Below are 15,622 nucleotides of genomic sequence, written 5' to 3'. Positions count from 1 at the left end.
AGTCAGTTTACAATGTTGTGTCAATTTCTGGTGTACAGCATAATGCTTCAGTCATACATGAATATAAATATATTAATTTTCATTTTATTTTTCACCATAAGCTACTACAAAATATTGAATATATTCCCCTGTGCTGTACAGTATAAATTTGTTTATCTCTTTTATATATATAAAAGTCAGTATCTGCAAATCTTGAACTCCCAGTTTATCCTTTCCCATCCCCCACCCCCAGGCAACCAAAAGTTTGTATAGTCTATGTCTGTGAGTCCATTTTGTTTTATACAAAAGTATATATAAAAGATACATATATATGTATATATATGTATGTATGTGTGTATATGTGTGTGTGTGTGTGTATGTATATATATATATATATATATACACACATATATACACCACAACTTCTTTATCCAGTCATACAGAAGACATTTTTTAAATCTATTTTTACAGATAATGGCTAACATTTGCAAATCTCAATCTCCCAAATGTAACTCTTTCCACCCCCTTTTCCCCTGGTAACCATAAGACTATTTACTATGTCTGTGAGTCTGTTTCTATTTTGTAGATGAGTTCATTAGTGTTCTTTTTCTTTTTTAGATTCCACATATGAGTAATATCATATAATAGTTTTCTTTCTCTTTCTGGCTTACTTCACTTAGAATGATGATCTCCAGTTCCATCCATGTTGCTGTAAATGGCATTATTTTTTCTTTGTAATGGCTGAATAGTATTCCATGGTATAAATATACTACAGTTGCTTTATCCTGTCATCTGTTGATGGACATTTAGGCTGTTTCCATGTCTTGGCTATTGTAAACAGTGCTGCTATGAACATTGGGGTTCAGGTGTCTTTTTGAATTAAGGTTCCCTCTGGATATATGCCCAGGAGTGGGGTTGCTGGTTCATATGGTAAGTCTATTTTTAGTCTTTTGAGGAACCTCCATACTGTTTTCCATAATGGCTGCATCAAACTGCATTCACACCAACAGTGTAGGAGGGTTCCCTTTTCTCCAATATTTATCATTTGTGGACTTTTAATGATGGCCATTCTGACTGGTGTGAGTTGATACCTCACTGCAGTTTTTGTTTGCACTTCTCTGACAATTAGTGACATTGAGTGATTTTTTTCATGTGCCTATTGGCCATTTATATGTCTTCATTGGAGAATTCCTTGTTTAGGTTTTCTGCCATTTTTGGATTGGGTTGTTTTTTTTTCTTAAGTCATATGAGCTGTTTATGTATTCTGGAAATAAAGCCCTTGTCAGTTTCATCTTTTGCAAATATTTTCTCCCACTCTGTAGGTTGTTGTTTTGTTTTGCTTATTGTTTCCTTTGCTTTGCAAAAGCTTGTAAGTTTAATTAGGTCCCATTTGTTTATTTTTGCTTTTTTTTCTATTGCTTGGGTAGACCACTCTAGGAGAACATTACTCAGATGTATGTGAGATAATATTTTGCCTATGATTTCTTCTACGAGATTTATTGTGTCTTGTCTTATGTTTAAGTCTTTAAGACATTTTGAGTTTATTTTTGTATATGGCATAAGGGAGTATTCTAACTTCACTGATTCACATGCTGCTGTCCAGTTTTCCCAATACCATTTGCTGAAGAGATTGTCTCTATTCCATTATATGTTCTTGCCCCCTTTGTCAAAGTTTAACTGACCAAAAGTTTGTGGGTTCATTTCTGGGCTCTCTATTCTGTTCCATTCATCCATATGTCTGTTTTTGTACCAATACCTCACTGTTTTGATTATTCTAGCTCTGTAGTATTGCCTGAAGCCTGGGAGGGTTATTCCTCCAGCCTCATTCTTTTTCTTCAGTAACACTTTGGAAATTCTGGGTCTTTTATGATTCCATTTAAATTTTAAGATTATTTGTTCTAGTTCTGTGAAAAATGTCATAGATAACTTGATAGGGATCACATTAAATCTGTAGATTGCCTTTGGTACTATGGCCATCTTAACAATATTGATTCTTCCAATCCAGGAGCATGGAATATCTTTCTATTTCTTTAAGTCATCTTTAATTTCTTCAAGCTATGTTTTATAGTTCTCTGTATATAAGTCATTCACCTCCTTGTTAAGTAGTAAAGTCTTTAGAACACACTGTTAAGTTCTTCTTTCTCATCTCACAATAGACTCCTGACACTCATTTCTTGATCACGATTAAGCTCTCTGACTTGAGAGATTCAGATATAATAGCTAAATTGTTGCAAAATCCTGTGACACCACCAGTATTGCTCTTTCCATTTTGTACTTCAGAAATATTTTTAAGCAAGATAATACATAATAAAAATGTTCAAAAAAGAAAAACCAGGAAAGTGATCTTCAAGTATCTTCTTAAATAAATTAATTGACTGCTGAGAAGAAAAAAAAACTTCATCAAAGCAACTGCCAGAAAATTAGCCTAAAACTGAAATGAAAACAATCATAGGCTACTACTTTAATTTGCCATATGTTACGTAGGCTTTTAAAATCTTGCAATTTCTAAAATAAGCCACTGAAAGTCTTAAATAGTGCTCAGAGTGAGAAATGAGAAATTTTGTGGTGTTATACATTTTTGTTGCTGTTGTTAAGTGTGGTGCCGAAAATGAATATTCTCAACCACTGAACTGATAGCATTTTATTTGCAACCTACTATGTTTATCCTAGTGGGTTCCAGCCATCATCTTTTGCTATTGACACCTAGGAAAAAAAAATTTTTTCAGTTCCAAGAAGAAATAGTGATGGAAGAATTCATGTGTTTGTGTTTTTCCAGTTTGTGCAAGTATTTCTCTAACAAAAACTCAAAGGCATATCTCTAGAAATCTAAAACAGAAAAATGTAATGAAAATCTATTTTGGGAAAGCTAAATTATGTTTTCAACCTAATGCCTGCAATATTTTATCTTTTAACCTTAAGAAAATTTTACTGATCCTTTGGTGCCTTAAATTCTGCCTGGTCAAATAAGTTTTTAATCCCCCTTTTCCCTTGAAGACTATAGATTTTTTTTTATTTTTAGTTTTTTTGTGAAGATGCAACATAGTTAAAAACTATTGGTTGAGCGTCATCTTTATGTTTGTGAACAGCTTCTAAAAAGAAGAAATAAGACCGGGGTAATGAAAGGAAGGAGGTGCTTTCAACTTTGATTTTCCCTTCTTTTTTTTTTTTTTTTTTTGCTTTTTAAGTTCCATCTATAAGACAGATTTTTATTATGCAATTTTACCACATAGTAAGCACATTTATAAACATGTATAGTATTGTTGGGGGTATTATTTCATTTTTAAATAGATTGAACAACCCTTTTGCTTACCAATGCATGATGCAAAGTGCTTCATTTTTGAACTATTGATGATTCCCTTAAACAAGTTTGTATTTTTGACAGATGTTTAGCATTGATCAACTTCAGATTTATATTGCCACCAGAGAGATGCAGAACATCTGGCACTTTGGAAAATGATCCTTTCTTGATTTATTTAAGTATAATAAATGTATTTACATGACTGTGATTCTGAATGTTGTACTAATAGACTCAGACTAATGAATCTGAGAGTAACTTAAATATCCATTCATTCTCCTGCTTCACTGGAATGACTCTCTAATCTTTGTTTTTCCCTTTTAGCTATTCTTCTAATTCATTACCTAATTGCCTAAGATATAAAGAGGCATTTTGCCTAAATGAAGCAGCATCAGTAACATGAATGAGGCTAGACTTTGACTATGATATCCATTCCAGGACTTAATCACTTATCCACAGAAGATTATCTCTGAAAGGCCCTACTCCCTCTTCTGTTTCTCTCCAACAACACTCCCTTACATAATCTAATGGCACTTTATTTGATTTGCATTTTAATGAAAGTAAGCTTATGCATGGGAAAGTCTGTAAAGTTTAAAGTCACATGGCAGTCAGCTTTATTTTTAGCATTACAATGTTACCTGAGCATCCTACCCTAGGTTTCTCTTTCAACAATACTTGGAAAAGAGTTTTGCTTGAGTATATAAAATTAACTCCCAACTGCTTTTCTATAAAACAGGAAAAAATATACCCACAAGCTTCCAGGAGGATAATCAGAAACTACTGCCAGATTTTGTTGGAGATTCTGTAGCAAAGGGCATCACATATTGAAGATAAAATAAGCAAGTGTAGCTACACTTTCCCCAGATCACTTCCGTATTGGCTATTACTCATTAGCTACTAGAGTCCCAATAGAAAATGCAAGGTAACTAAGGTGGGGTTTTAAAGATAATTTAATCAGGAGACTAGTTACAAAGAATGGGAAAGGAACCAATAAAGAATACTGAAGCATGCTGGGAAAGCACAAGCAAAAGATATTGAATGGAGTTGTGAGGATAAAATTCCAGCCCCAGAATCCCTGATCAGGCTGAGCCTGTGAAAGCAGCAAATGCCACTCAGTCTGACCATGGTACTTTGGGGGCCCACTGGATATGCAATGTATATCATGTACAACTTGCTGGCTATGCTAGAGAAAATATGGAGATCTTAACATACCCATCCATTTAGAAGAAGAGATGTTATCTTCTGGCCACATACCAATAATCCTCATGTTAGAAGTCACAAGTAGTGGCAGGTCATGCAGGGGACACCAGTCCAAAACACTGACAGTCCCATATTTGCAGTGAAGACCCCCTCTATCAAGCTTTCTTCCTTCCTACCACAAATTTCACAAGATTTCCTCATCAGCTCTGCAGAGGTACCCTCCAACTATGCCAGGGACCTAGACAATTCTTTGTTCACAATTTTGTTGCCATTAGAGCAAAATGTAAGGTGCTTTTAAAATCTTAACCTTACATACTGTGCTTCTAATCAATCTCTCTTTCTCCCTTTGCAAAAAACATAAGTTCTTGTATGAAAAAATGAAACAAACAAAGAAACAAACAAAAAGATCTGAGTGTAAAAGAGTAGAGAAACAATCAGCAAGAGCCTGACAAAAGTTGAAGATTTTTTAAGTTCCTGGAACAAGCTATAATTTTACAGGGAGAACAGGACCAAAACCATAGAGCCAAAGCTTGGAGCGGGACAGAAGAAAGAGTCCATCCTGTCTCCTCCTCACTCTAAACTCCCATTGGCCAAACTCAACCGGAAGCGGAAGTTCAAAGAAGAGGCAAAGAAGCAGGGCAGAATTTATTGGGGGATAAGCAGCAGTCAGAGAAAACTCAATTAGGTTATTAAAACTGTGGTCATTTTGTAAATCAAATCACATTATAAAATCAAAAGGGTGATTGTCAACTTTAAAAAAAAGAGATGTGAATTCTCATTTTAGGCAAATTTTCAATCATTTTATTTTAAAAATATTTTAAACCAATATAAAAATCTCTGAATTTATAAAAATCATATAAAGTAAGAATAATTTTTCTGAGTAAAAGATTTCTATTTTTCCTTTTAGAAAAAGACTGTGAAAAACAATAGCTTCAATTTCTTCAGCTAAAAATTACTTAATGTTATAACTGACCTCTATCTGCTACTACAGAGCTACGGTTCTAATTTCATACAATTGAATGGTCCTTCCGTTAGCAAATCTCCTGATTCAGGGTGGAGCACATTTTCTTAAGTTCTATGTAATATATACAAAGCCATATATAATTGCTACTTAACGGAGCATCTAATTTAGAGGTTTGTTTCTTTCACCCTTTTTTCACCCTTTTGCTCTTCTCAATTACTGAGTATAATTGGCTTTAGGAAAAGATAAAAATTAAGCACTATAAAATTATAGATATACACCCATATATTATATCTATGTGTATAAATACATCATATAACCACCACCAGATAAAGGGAGAGAAAATTAAAATTTCACTTGGGATTGGTCAGCCTAGTTTATAAGAGAATTCTGACAATGAATTGCTCATTTTTCAGCTCAGGAAAGTGTCCCTTGGGCTTCCTTATCCTTATTTCTGCCTGCTGTACACAGTCAACCTACAACGTCCTGCTGAGACACAGCATCCAGTGTTCAGCTCACAGCCCACAGAGTGTGGCACAGGTAGAGTGAAAAACAAAGAGGAATCCCCATTTGGCAACTCTCACAATAGAAGAGATTCTGGCAAAAAACACCCACAGATGTCCAGAAGTGAAAATGCAATGAGGAATAAGATATTTACCTGGTCTCAAAGTATTTATTAATTATACAATATACATACACATTACAAAAGAAAAAAGTAACTTTAAAATGCAGAAACTTGACAGAAAAACCCAACTGATGAGAGCTAACATTATCATTATTTCTCCCTGATATGATGAACTGAGAACACGCATGTAGTATTCTTGTCAAAACTGAGTACGTGAATTCCATCAGGATGAAACACCAGACAAACCTAACTTGACAGTCAGTCCACAAACTATCAGGCCAGCGCTCTTTAAATACACCAATGCCACTGAAGACAGGAAAATGGGGAACTGTTCCAGAATAAAGGACATTAAAGGCACTGGATTCCTGAATGCAAGGCATGGTTTGGAATTTCCTTTCACTGTAAAGGATAATAGTGGGACAAAGGAAAAGCTCTGAATATGTATCAATGTTAATTCCCCGATTTGATTATTACGTGGTTATACAAGGGAACATTCTTGCATTTGGAAATACACAGTGAAATTTACCACATAAGAAGACATGAAATGCTCCACATAAAATGACATGAATTGGACAACACAGATGACATGGAAAAAGAGCGACAGAGAGAGAGACCATGAATCTTAACGCTTAGAGAATCTTGATGAAGTAGCATAGAAATACCTTGCACTGTTCTTGAAAAGGTTCTGAAATCATGTCAAAATTAAAAGTAAAACAAAGGGGAAGAAAGAGGGGAAGACTATGACAGGCGAAGGAGAACGATGGCAAAACAACCAAAAGACCTAGTCCTTCATCTAAAGCAAACCAAGGAATATGGGATGAAGTTCTCTGGTCAAGAGCAAGCGATGCCCACCCCTCCTCTCAATAAGCAGAGGTTATACTCCCTACTGTAGCAAAACCAAGGAATGGAAAAGACCTCAGGGCAGAGTGACTAGGGGAGGCTACAAGGAGAGCAAGATCCAGGAATGAGCATTTGCATTCACATTAGTCCAGCAGCTGCATCTCCCCACCCCCTCCCCTTCTGCCCCTCCTCCAGCCCAAGGCACACAGGCTGTGAAACACAGCCTGTCCTGAAGGGACTGGGCTTGTTACCACAATGGGTGCTCTGGGTCAACCGTGAGGACAGTTGACGCTGATCAGAAACACCCTCCTTGCCTCACCCGTACACCAAACCCTGCTGCTGAGCGCCCCAAGCATGGCTGACATTAACGCTTCCAGCAGCCTGGCAGAACGGGGGCTCTGAGTCAGGCTAAGAATTTTTAAAGTAAATAGAGACTTCCAATTTTTCCACATCCTTGACAACACTTGTCTTTCATGTTTTTGATGACAGCCATCTTAGCATGTACGAAGTGATGTCCAATTGTGGTTTAGATTTGCATTTCCCTGATGGTTAGTGATGCTGAGCATCTTTTCATGTACCTGTTGGCTGTTTGTATGTCTTCTTTGGAGAAAAGTCTATTCAAGTCCCTGGACTATGGTTTAACTGGGTTATTAATTTCATTGTTTTGCTATTGACTTGTAGGAGTTCCTTATGTATTTTGGTTATTAACCGCCTATCAGATATACGGTTAGCAAATATTTTCTCCCATTCTGGAGCATACCTTTTCACTCTTGTTTTCTTTTCCAAGTGTTGGGAGGATGGCAAGAAATTGGAATCCTCTGACACTGTTGGTGGTATGCAAAATGGTGCAGCCACTGTGGAAAACACTGTGAGGTCTCTTCAAAAAACTAAAAATGGAACTACCAAATGATCCAGCAACCCCCCTTGTAGGGGTTTATCCAGGAAATGCAATCAAGATCTCAAGGAGATATCTTAATCTCCATGTTCTCTGCACCATTGTTTACAATAGCCAAGATAGGCAAACAATCTAAATGTCCATCAGTGAATGAATGGATAAAGAAAGTGTGGTGCATACATACAGTGAAATATTATCCCACCTTAAAAAAGAAGGAAACACTGTCATATGTGATAACACGGATGAACCCTGAGGATATTATGGTAAGTGAAATAAGCCAGTTTCAGAAGGACCAGTACTACATGATTTCACTTATATGAAGTATCAAAAAAAAAAAGAGTCAAACTCATAGAAACAGGTTGTACAATGGTGGTTTCCAGGGACTGGGTGGGGGGAGTGTGAGGCTGTTAATGGGTATTAATTTTTAGCTATACAAGTTGAATAAGTTACCTATAATCACAACATTGTGCCTATAGTTAACAATACTGTGCTGCTAAGAGGGTAGATGTTAAGTATTCTTACCACAATAAAATGACAACTGAAATAAAAAGGTCCCTTGAGCTGCATCACACACCCCACTAAAGAAAAGAAAAAGGGTTACATTTTTGGTTAAGTTTCTGTGATGGATTAAGGATGGTCTCAAATTCCTTATGACTCTGTCATGAAGGGAGGTCTGCTTTTTGTTTTCATGTTTTTCTCAGTGATTCTGCAATGGACCTGTGACTTTGTTGACTAATAAAATATGGCAGAAGTGGCACCTGACCAGCTTTCCAGATGGCCTTTGAGAAACCTGGCAGCTTCTGCTTCCTCTCTTGGAATACTTATTCTCAAAGCCCTGAGCAACTAAGAAATCTGACTGCCTGCCGGACAGACCAAGTGCAGAAGCCTTGCAGAAAGGGGGAATACTCAGACTACACAGCAAAGAGGCCCTGCATCTCTATCATCCCAACTGAAACCAGCCCTCCATTCCTACCCTCCTGGGACACCAGCCCCGTAAGGGAGCCATTGTGAATATCCCTACCCGCCTGAGCCCCCAGACGGCTCCCACCCTCGCTGATAGCATGTGGAACAGAAGGTGCACCCGGGTGAGCCCTTCAGCCTCAGAGTCACAAGAGGTCAGTAAATGGATACGGTTTTAAGCAACTGAGTCTTAGGGTAGTTTTCCATGCAGCAAAAAAAAAAAAAAAAAATACATGGTAGCCATATATACCCTCAAATTTATAATTATTCCATTCATTCAACAAGTATTTTACTAGACATTTATTAAGGAGCCCAGTGTGGGCTCCTGGCTGCTATTTCTGTCCAGCTGGAAATGAAACATCAAACAGATAAGAACCTATCAATTCATATACAATATAATGCAACTAGAATGAGGTGTGTGGTATGATGAGAAGGGATGGGTCCATGCGTGACAGCCAAGGCAGTGAGGATTAAACTGAGCTCAAAAGAGGTGGTGGGAGGTAACTCGGCGTGGAAGCAGCAAGCACTCGTGGGAAATCACTGTAGAATGACAGAGCACGGCACACCGAGGACTAAGAGAAGGTCACTGTAGCGGAGACTCAAAACACTGGGGGATACGTGGTCAGCTGAGGCCAGAGTCAAAGACAGAGGCCAGAACTAATGTAATAAACAAGCAAACAGGCACTGTCTTGTTGGCCTTGCCATCTTGCTACCAAGAACATTTTACTTCTTACTACCCAGCAGAGCTGATATTCAATAAATGCTAAATGCTCCCAGAAAAGAAGGAAAAGATAAAGGGAAGGACACAGTGAGTTGTTCTTCCCTCCTGCACACCCTGCTTACACAGGAGTACACTCTCATTCAGTGGTTCTCAAAATCAGCTGCTTCTTAAAATAATCTGGGATTTAAAAAAAATAATATCCTCATCCTCAAGCTGGAGCCCATACCCAAATTGGACCACACACGTAATGAATTAGAATCTCCTGGATGGAACCAGACATCCCAGGTACTCCAATGTGCAGCCAAGTTTGCACCAAGGAGTGGTGTTTCCATCAGTCCATGGTTCTGTGTGGTCAGGTGGGGAAAGTTGGTGCCCTGACTAATTTTCTACACAGACCTTGCAGTTTTAAGGGTCGGGAAATTAATCTAGGTCCTAATGCAACCCAACATTGGTAAGAAATGGGGAATAACAGACCAGCACTAAGTATCACTAGTTATTACTGAGAACCTGACATCTAATTTAAAAAGTATGTCCCCATGCCTCCGTATAAATGAATTATGTAAGCAGCCTACATAGGGGCTATTTACTGAAACATTCACATAGTGGAATATATTGAATAAATATGCCAGATAAAAATGAGCAAATCTAGTTAAATGATTACTATATCATGGACTGTTTGATGAAAAAATATTTTTGATCACAGATCTCAGCACCAGCCCAGCACAAAAATGTAATTTGTGTTCCAACTGATGGCTGCAGATAAATTATAAATTAGTAATGCTGGTTCAATAACTCAGTAACAATTGTGGAAAATACCCATACACGGACATACAATTTTCAATAGTTTATGAAAGATAGTTTTGATGCATAGGCCATGCAATCTTCATTTTTCTCACTCCTTACTGTTGCCTACTCTGAGGTGTCCTATGAAAAGCCATTCTGTCTAATTTCACTAACATCATGAGGGTCGTTTTCATGGAAGTTCTGAAATCTGAGAATTTCTCAGCATTTGCCTATGTAGAAATGGATGCTCTGAAGACATGAAAGTGTCTGTCATTTAAAAATAAAATATTACATCATTTTATAGATAATATACCTGTAATATTAGCTTTCTCTTCTATTTTGAGGCCCTGTATTCTAACAAAGAGACCTTTTCATAGAAGGAATGTGGCTGCTTCTTAGAGCTCCAGCACCCCTGGCAAGACAGGCCCTCGACCTTGGCTCATAGACTACACCTTCATGTTTCCTTAATACCAGGAAGCCATGTTTCCTGCATGGTGCTTCATATAGAACCATTTGTCTTCAAATCTGTGTACATTTAACCTTGAAGTTGTGTTCAATTTCTTGCTACTGACTAGATGCATGTCTATATTACTCCTCTCTGTGTGTCATGAGCTGAAAAGCAGACACTCCCACCACGTGGCCTGCAGTACCAGCACCTTCTCTGTTTACTGGACTCTCCCCAGTATCTTGGTGATGCCCCCTCTCCACATGATCATCACCGTGACCTCTGAGCAGGGGCTATTCCTGCGCCACGGCGCTGGCTAGGTGCTGACCTGCATTGTTAATTACTCTTATGACACATCTGAGAGACAGGCACTATTATTCTGATTCTAAAAGTGAGGAGATGGACACACAAGGATTCTCAGTGACTTGACCAATTCCCTGAGCCAGAAAAGAGCACAAATACGATGAACCAGAACTCCTAACCGTAAGCCCAGGGTTGTTTAACTGCATTCCAACTGGAGGGGATCTGATTTTACTCAGTTAAGAAGACACTGTCTCTAACATTCATTCTAATGGGGTAAATATTTAGTTCTGAAAGCCCCCACCACTTGGAACGATGTCATAAATCCCATTCTCATTTCTAGGTATTTACTGTCTTTATCTAAAAAAGAAGTGTGAAACTTCAAACCAAAAATGGACTGCTATTTTCCCCTGCTATTGCATTGCTGCTTTATGACAATATATTTTCTGTAAATTTTCTGAATCGGCTTTTTGTTGGACATTACTAACTCCCTAAAATTATGGACTCAGAAGTCAGGCAGACCAAATTCAAGTTTTGCTATATCCTGCCTGAGTGACCTCAGTCAAGCTCGTTCACCTCTTGGTGTCTCAGTTTTCTCATTTGTAAAACAGTGCTTAAAATAAAGCCTGGAGGCCAGTTTATTGGATGGTAAAGAGAACTAGATAAGATCATGCATATAAAGAACTTAGCACAGTGCTCCAAAAATATTCATGATGATGACAGTGACAGTAATACTTAGAGAGACTGATATTTCATTGGATGGGCTTTGTTTGGGTCAATCTGTTGTCCGTTAATTGACCTAACACTTTATCTTGACTAATTGTAACCCAAAGAGTGTCACACTACAATTACAGTTTCAATCTCTCTCTCTGTCTCCTTCCCTCCCTCTCCCTCCTTCCTCCTTCTCAGGTACTAAGCCGTGTTATTACCCAGCAGTACAAAGGTCAGCCGACTCTGAAATGAATGAGCCAAAGTGGCATATTCTTTGTCAACTTCCACTTTGGTAGATGAATCTCAGAAGAGGATACTTTACAGCCCCTAACAGTTGATCAGGGGCTAGAGCAAAATGAAAACACAGGGCCCTGTGCTCAAAAAACAGGGAAAAAGTAATGCTAAAGATACTACATTATAAAATGTTTTCCTCTCTTCTGCAGTCAGTCCCCCTCTCCCTCCTGCTTTCCCTAGAGCAAGAACCACGCCCTTCCCCTCTGGATCTGCCACAGCCAGGACGGTGCGTAAAAGCAGCTGATTAAATGAGGCATGATGGATGAATAACGACATCCCTGAATCTGCGATCTCTCCATTTCCAGGCCCCACCCTCAGCCGACAGCATCCTTCCCTCTCACTTCATTAGTAGTTCCCAAGCTGGCTGCCCTTTCTTCTAACTTCTTCTCACCTCAGTCCATACCGCCCCGCTGCCTAACAGAACTTTCTGAAACATATGTTCTGTTTGTATTAACACTATTAAAAACTCTTTGTGGCTTGCCATCAGTTCCCCTAAAAATTACACCCTCCCTATAAAAGTGTTACTACACTGCTTTTGCAGCAATAAGATGCATTTTGTTTGTCTGCTTCTTTGTGTTTATTTACTTATAGATTTGAACTTGTCACTCTTTTTGGAACATTATCTGGGTGCCAACTCATCCCTTGCTTGATTCTGCTTACCCAACCAATACAATTATTTTATTTTACAATATAGTTTCATTAATTTTTCTACCTCTCATTTCAGTTGCGATGTCCCCTCCTGCGTGTACCCGGTACCACTGCTTGTGCTTTCATTTTACACATCACATAAATACACAAGGTGAAGGTCTGCCTTCTCTACCAGCCTTATAAGTGTCACAGGGGTAAAGCCGAACCTAGTCCCTTTCATTTCCATCTCCCCAAATTCCAGAAACATGCCCAGCACTTAACAGAAACCCCATATATGAGTTTATAAATGAATAAATGAACAAACAGATGATTAAATGCCACTGAGAATGTTAAAGACTATTTGTGTTTCACATTCTTAACAGGCCTCTCAGAAAAATTCTAATCCTGCCCAAAACGTCACTTCCTAGAAGAGATTCGGGAAAAGAAGGAGGGAGGGGAGTTGGAACTACAGACTTTTAATACAGTCAAAAACCTCCCTCGCTTGCAACTCTTACAGTCACTCAGCTGTGGGTTAGCTCCTGGCAATGCCCACCCCAGTACGTGGCAGGGCTGGAGACATCTAAGGCCAATGTAATTCATGGGGAAGCAGTCTTCAGGGCTGAACAACTTATATTGTACAGTGTATGGCTGTCTTGATATATACTTTTGATACAGATTTGATTAGTGTTTCTTTTGCCCTCGTGAAAAGTAAATTTGTATCAGACGTAAAGCTGCCTGATTTCTTCTTGTTATAGGTAAGTATGTCCTTGGGGATTTCACATCTCAGGGGTATTTGGAGAAGCAGCTTGCATTTTTCAAGTATATACTATGTGCTGTTCCCTTTGCAAAATGCTTTATGTAAATTATCTTATTTAGTTTTCAAACATCCTTACAAAAGTTGTTCTATTATTTTCCCCACTTTGTAGGTAAGTAAAGAGCTTAGCGAGATTAAGACACCACCAGTTAAGCAGATGACTCCATATGGCTAATAGAGACACAAACTGAGATCTCTCTGCTGGGACATAAGGCCAACAGCTCAACGTTGATGGAGAGCAATGGCTCTCGATTTGGACCTATTTTTATCTAGGACATGTAGTTCCATTTTTAGCAAAGAATCACCTCATTTGCTTCATCTTCTTTGGAAGCCTGCAGACAAGGTAAGGGAATACCACTTCATACTGACTTTCTTTTCAAAAGTTGGCTCCATCAGGCTCTGTTCTTGGCACTCCAAATTGGAGAGAAAACCATACCATTTTACACAAGCAGAACACTCAGTGTGTTTACAAATAACTGTCTAGTATCAACCAAGAAAACCGCATCTTGTCTCCGCAAAACCCACAGAGAACAGTTATATCCATCTAGGTGTAAATGTTTATGTTAACACAAAGGCAATTGTTCTTTAAAAGTATCCCTAAATACATCGTATTTTAAATGACTGTCAACATTCCTAGTATCTTATAGATTTAATGTTGCACTTAGGTCCTAACGCATTGAATAAAACTAGAGCTAAAATCATTGTAATTAGATTTTTCTATTTTCTTTCAACAAAAATGAAACCAAAAAACTAACAAAAGAACCAAAACACTATCTTAGCTACAAGAGGTGCCTGGTATTTTTAAGAACAAAGCACTTACTTTTGGTTAATAGTGATTTCTGACACCTTGAATGCTGATACATTTTCCCAAGATTTTAAATTAATGCCTCAGTGACTTCTATTGGTGCATCTCAAGGCGAGGAAGAATGATTCCCAGTGTTTCCAAAGAGAAGGCACTCACCTTCACTCTACACTGTGAGGATGGGCTGTACTCGCTCTCATTTTCTTTGAAGGACGTGAGGACCAGAGATGGGTCTGAACCAGGATCCTCCCCAGGGCAAAAGGTTGACTGAGTATTTTCATTTCAGTACTGGCATGGAGGGTTTCAGGAAGCCAGACTGTTCACAGAGTTTCTCAGAAAGCACTATCTTCATGTCAAAGATTGCACTAAGGTGACATTTGTGCTATTTGCTAGTTTTCTTTCTTTCACATTTAAAAAAAAATATTTAACACATACCAGGAAAGTGGTAACTGCTTTAAATAGCTTATTTAATTGTAACTGTTTCACAAGCACTACATGAGATGAAATAACTTGCTAAGAGAGAGTGGTGGGTCAAGGATTTAAACTCTACTCCTATGACCACAGGTCCCCTGGTCTTGGTGGCTACGCTCTTGTGTCCCAGATGAAGATGCATGAGGTTCAAGAAGCAAGCATTACACTCTTAAGGACCATAAGTCCATATTATAAAGCAACCATCGTAAGGGAACAAGTGACTTAAGATTGACCTGAAACCAGACTGTTCCCGAATGTTCATTCATTTGTTACAATAATAAACATCTGTTACCAGGCACCCAGTGACCATGATTCCCTTGGGAAATGGGGCCTTCTTGTCATGAAACACTCCATGTTTCCAAACAGAGCTAGGTGGAGCACCCAGCACAATGCAAGGAACTTCCTTTGGCTACAAAGGTGTGTCTGATGGAAGCAAAGCCAGATCCAAACTAGGTAGGTCCAAGTCACAGAAGCAGATACCTTGCCCTACTTTCAGAATAATGATAGCCTCAGTGTGGTTCGGATATTTAAGAAAGAGTGGTAAGAAAGGAGGTGGGACGCTGAACCAGAATGTGCAACAATGACAAGGACAAAGCAAAGATACACTGGAGACAAGCACGTTCCAAAAAAACTTACCTCTAGAGAAGTGAATGCTGGAAACCGTGCAGGATGCTTAGTGGAGAAAGAGCCAGGTGGACCTCAGGTACAAAGTGACCAAGCAGATGGTAGGTTCTCCGTGAATCTATGAACTTGACTCCTGGTGGACTCAGCGCTACTGGCTCAAGCCACAGAGCCAAGCACGGCGCTCCCGCTAAGAAGTAAAAATCTGTGAAAGAGTAAAACCACAAGTTCAGTACAAAAGATCTCACTAGGGCTCCTAATCAGGAAATATTACGTTC

General features: G+C 38.6%; 1 long non-coding RNA gene across 3 annotated transcripts in view; it reads right to left on the bottom strand.

Moving 5' to 3' along the window:
- LOC135322251 (uncharacterized) overlaps positions 1-15,622 on the bottom strand; it is a 433,164-nt gene that overhangs the window by 317,596 nt on the left and 99,946 nt on the right. For all 3 annotated transcript variants that reach the window (XR_010382613.1, XR_010382612.1, XR_010382611.1), the window contains one exon: positions 15,360-15,549. This is a non-coding gene — a long non-coding RNA (uncharacterized LOC135322251). The remainder of the gene's footprint in view (positions 1-15,359; positions 15,550-15,622) is intronic.

This window comes from Camelus dromedarius, chromosome 10 (genome assembly GCF_036321535.1).
Source record: "Camelus dromedarius isolate mCamDro1 chromosome 10, mCamDro1.pat, whole genome shotgun sequence".
Lineage (NCBI taxonomy): Eukaryota > Metazoa > Chordata > Mammalia > Artiodactyla > Camelidae > Camelus > Camelus dromedarius.
This window is presented reverse-complemented; position numbering and strand designations above follow the sequence as displayed.